Raw genomic sequence first — 5,094 nt, forward strand, 5'->3', positions numbered from 1 at the left:
ATGAAATCTCTCGGTTAAAAATTGCCCAACCCATGGATCGACTACTTGGATGATCATCCAAACCTTCTATGCGAGACTAAATTTTTCTTCGCGGAATTTATTGGATTCAGCTGCCGGAGGTACCTTTATGTCCATCACTCTTGGTGAAGCAACAAAGCTCCTTGATAATATGATGGTTAATTACTCTGAATGGCACACGGAAAGAGCTCCACAAGGTAAGAAGGTAAATTCTGTTGAAGAATCCTCTTCCTTGAATGATAAGGTTGATGCTATTATGTCTATGCTTGCGAATGATAGGACTAATGTTGATCCTAATAATGTTCCATTAGCTTCATTGGTTGCTCAAGAAGAACATGTTGATGTAAACTTCATTAAAAATAATAATTTCAACAACAATGCTTATCGTAGTAATAACTATAGGCCATATCCTTATAATAATGGTAACGGTTATGCTAATTCTTATGGGAATTCTTACAACAATAATAGGAATACACCCCCTGGACTTGAAGCCATGCTTAAAGAATTTATTAGTACACAAACTGCCTTTAACAAATCTGTTGAGGAAAAGCTCAATAAAATTGATATTCTTGTTTCTAGAGTTGATAGTCTTGCCTCCGATGTTGATCTTTTGAAATCGAAAGTTATGCCTAATAGGGATATTGAAAATAAAATTGTTACTACAGCAAATGCCATCCAAGTTAGAATTAATGAGAATATAAGATTAATGGCTGAACTGCGTGCTAGGTGGGATAGAGAAGAAAATGAAAAACTAGCTAAAAAGGAAAATGTAGCTAAAGTTTGGACTATTACCACCACTAGCAATGCTAATGATTCATATGTTGCTGCACCTCCTACTATCCATGATAAAATAATTGGTGTTAGCAATGCTTCTACTCCTAGTGCAAAGCGCGCAAAATTACCTGAAACTGCTAAAACTGCTGAAACTGCTTGTGATAAAGCTCGCTGAAATTTTTTCCAACCTTGGGGATGATAATCCCATTGCTTTAGATTGTAATGATTTAGATTTTGATGATTGCCATATCTCTGAAGTTATAAAGTTCTTACAAAAACTTGCTAAAAGTCCCAATGCTAGCGCTATAAATTTGGCTTTCACAAAACATATTACAAATGCTCTCATAAAAGCTAGATAAGAGAAACTAAAACTTGAAACTTCTATTCCTAGAAAGCTAGAGGATGGTTGGGAGCCCATCATTAAAATGAGAGTCAAAAATTTTGATTGTAATGCTTTATGTGATCTTGGTGCAAGTATTTCTGTTATGCCTAAAAAAGTCTATGATATGCTTGACTTGCCACCATTGAAAAATTGTTATTTGGATGTTAATCTCGCTGATAATGCTAAAAAGAAACCTTTGGGGAAAGTTGATAATGTTCATATTATGGTTAACAATAACCTTGTCCCCGTTGATTTTGTTGTCTTGGATATTGAATGCAATGCATCTTGCCCCATTATATTGGGAAGACCTTTTCTTCGAACCGTTGGTGCTACTATTGATATGAAGGAAGGTAATATTAAATATCAATTTCCTCTCAAGAAAGGTATGGAACACTTCCCTAGAAAGAGAATGAAGGTACCTTATGATTCTATTATTAGAACAAATTATGATGTTGATGCTTCATCTTTCGATGTTACTTGAGATACACTTTACGCGCCTAGCTGAAAGGCGTTAAAGAAAAGCGCTTATGGGAGACAACCCATGTTTTTACTACAGTACTTTGTTTTATATTTGTGTCTTGAAAGTTGTTTACTACTGTAGCAACCTCTCCTTATCTTGGTTTTATGTTTTGTTGTGCCAAGTAAAGTCTTTGATAGAAAAGTAAGTACTAGATTTGGATTACTGCGCAGTTCCAGATTTCTTTGCTGTCACGAATCTGGGCCTATCTTCCTGTAGGTAGCTCAGAAAATTACGCCAATTTACGAGCATGATCCTCAGATATGTACGCAACTTTCATTCAATTTGAGCATTTTCGTTTGAGCAAGTCTGGTGGCCTAATAAAATCCATCTTTACGGACTGTTCTTCTTTGACAGATTCTGTCTTTTATTTCGCATTGCCTCTTTTGCTATGTTGGATGAATTTCTTTGATCCACTAATGTCCAGTAGCTTTATGCAATGTCCAGAAGTGTTAAGAATGATTGTGTCACCTCTGAACATGTGAATTTTTATTATGCACTAACCCTCTAATGAGTTGTTTCGAGTTTGGTGTGGAGGAAGTTTTCAAGGATCAAGAGAGGAGTATGATGCAATATGATCAAGGAGAGTGAAAGCTCTAAGCTTGGGGATGCCCGGTGGTTCACCCCTGCATATTTTAAGAAGACTCAAGCGTCTAAGCTTGGGGATGCCCAAGGCATCCCCTTCTTCATCGACAACATTATCGAGTTCCTCCCGTGAAACTATATTTTTATTCGGCCACATCTTATGTACTTTGCTTGGAGCGTCGGTTTGTTTTTGTTTTTTTGTTTTGTTTGAATAAAATGGATCCTAGCATTCACTTTATGGGAGAGAGACACGCTCCGCTGTTGCATATGGACAAATATGTCCTTAGGCTCTACTCATAGTATTCATGGCGAAGTTCTTCTTCGTTAAATTGTTATATGGTTGGAATTGGAAAATGATACATGTAGTAAATTGCTATAATGTCTTGGATAATTTGATACTTGGAAATTGTTGTGCTCATGTTTAAGCTCTTGCATCATATACTTTGCACCCATTAATGAAGAAATACTTAGAGCTTGCTAATTTGGTTTGCATATTTGGTTTCTCTAGAGTCTAGATAACATCTAGTATTGAGTTTTGAACAACAAGGAAGACGGTATGGAGTCTTATAATGTTTACCATATGTCTTTTATGTGAGTTTTGCTGTACCGTTCGTCCTTGTGTTTGTTTCAAATAACCTTGCTAGCCTAAAACCTTGTATCGAGAGGGAATACTTCTCATGCATCCAAAATCCTTGAGCCAACCACTATGCCATTTGTGTCCACCATACCTACCTACTACATGGTATTTACCCGCCATTCCAAAGTAAATTGCTTGAGTGCTACCTTTAAAATTCCATCATTCACCTTTGCAATATATAGCTCATGGGACAAATAGCTTAAAAACTATTGTAGTATTGAATATGTACTTATGCACTTTATCTCTTATTAAGTTGCTTGTTGAGCGATAACCATGTTTCGGGGACGCCATCAACTATTCTTTGTTGGATATCATGTGAGTTGCTATGCATGTCCGTCTTGTCCGAAGCAAGAGAGATCTACCACCTTCATGGTTGGAGCATGCATATTGTTAGAGAAGAACTTTGGGCCGCTAACTAAAGCCATGATTCATGGTGGAAGTTTCGGTTTGGACATATATCCTCAATCTCATATGAGAATAATAATTGTTGCCACATGCTTATGCATTAAAGAGGAGTCCATTATCTGTTGTCCATGTTGTCCCGGTATGGATGTCTAAGTTGAGAATAATCAAAAGTGAGAAATCCAAAATGCGAGCTTTCTCCTTAGACCTTTGTACAGGCGACATGGAGGTACCCCATTGTGACACTTGGTCAAAACATGTGCATTGCAAAGATCCGGTAGTCCAAGTTAATTAGGACAAGGTGCGGGCACTATTAGTATACTATGCATGAGACTTGCAACTTGTAAGATATAATGTACATAACTCATATGCTTTATTACTACCGTTGACAAAATTGTTTCATGTTTTCAAAATAAAAGCTCTAGCACAAATATAGCAATCGATGCTTTCCTCTTTGAAGGACCATTCTCTTTACTTTTATGTTGAGTCAGTTCACCTATTTCTCTCCACCTCAAGAAGCAAACACTTGTGTGAACCATGCATTGATTCCTACATACTTGCGTATTGTACTTGTTATATTACTCTATGTTGACAATTATCCATGAGATATACATGTTACAAGTTGAAAGCAACCGCTGAAACTTAATCTTCCTTTGTGTTGCTTCAATGCCTTTACTTTGATTTATTGCTTTATGAGTTAACTCTTATGCAAGACTTATTAATACTTGTCTTGAAGTACTATTCATGAAAAGTCTTTGCTATATGATTCACCTGTTTACTCATGTCATCACCATTGTTTTGATCGCTGCATCCACTACATATGTTTACAAATAGTATGATCAAGGTTATGATGGCATATCACTTCAGAAATTATCTTTGTTATCGTTTTACCTCGCTCGGGACGAGCAGAACTAAGCTTGGGGATGCTTGATACGTCTCCGACGTATCGATAATTTCTTATGTTCTATGCCATATTATTGATGATACCTACATGTTTTATGCACACTTTATGTCATATTAGTGCATTTTCCGGAACTAACCTATTAACAAGATGCCGAAGTGCCCGTTCCTCGTTTTCTGCTGTTTTTGGTTTCGAAATCCTAGTAACGAAATATTCTCGGAATTGGACGAAACGAAGACCCAGGGCCCTATTTTTCCACGGAGCTTCCAGAAGACCGAAGAACACACAAAGTGGGGCCACGAGGTGGCCAAGCTATAGGGCGGCGCGGCCCAAGCCCTGGCCGCGCCGACCTATAGCGTGGGCCCCTCGTGACGCCCCTTGACCTGCCCTTCCGCCTACTTAAAGCCTCCGTCGCGAAACCCCTGATGCGAAAAAACCACGATACGGAAAACCTTACTGAGACGCCGTCGCCGCCGATCCCATCTCGGGGGATTCTGGAGATCTCCTCCGGCACCCTGCCGGAGAGGGGATTCATCTCCCGGAGGACTCTACACCGCCATGGTCGCCTCCGGAGTGATGAGTGAGTAGTTCACCCCTGGACTAAGGGTCCATAGCAGTAGCTAGATGGTTGTCTTCTCCTCATTGTGCTTCATTGTTGGATCTTGTGAGCTGCCTAACATGATCAAGATCATCTATCTGTAATTCTATATGTTGTGTTTGTCGGGATCCGATGGATAGAGAATACCATGTCATGTTAATTATCAAGTTATTATACATGTGTTGTTTATGATCTTGCATGCTCTCCGTTTCTAGTAGAGGCTCGGCCAAGTTTTTACTTTTAACTCCAAGAGGGAGTACTTATGCTCGATAGTGGGTTC

Source organism: Lolium rigidum, chromosome 3 (assembly GCF_022539505.1).
Source record: "Lolium rigidum isolate FL_2022 chromosome 3, APGP_CSIRO_Lrig_0.1, whole genome shotgun sequence".
In the NCBI taxonomy this organism is placed as follows: domain Eukaryota; kingdom Viridiplantae; phylum Streptophyta; class Magnoliopsida; order Poales; family Poaceae; genus Lolium; species Lolium rigidum.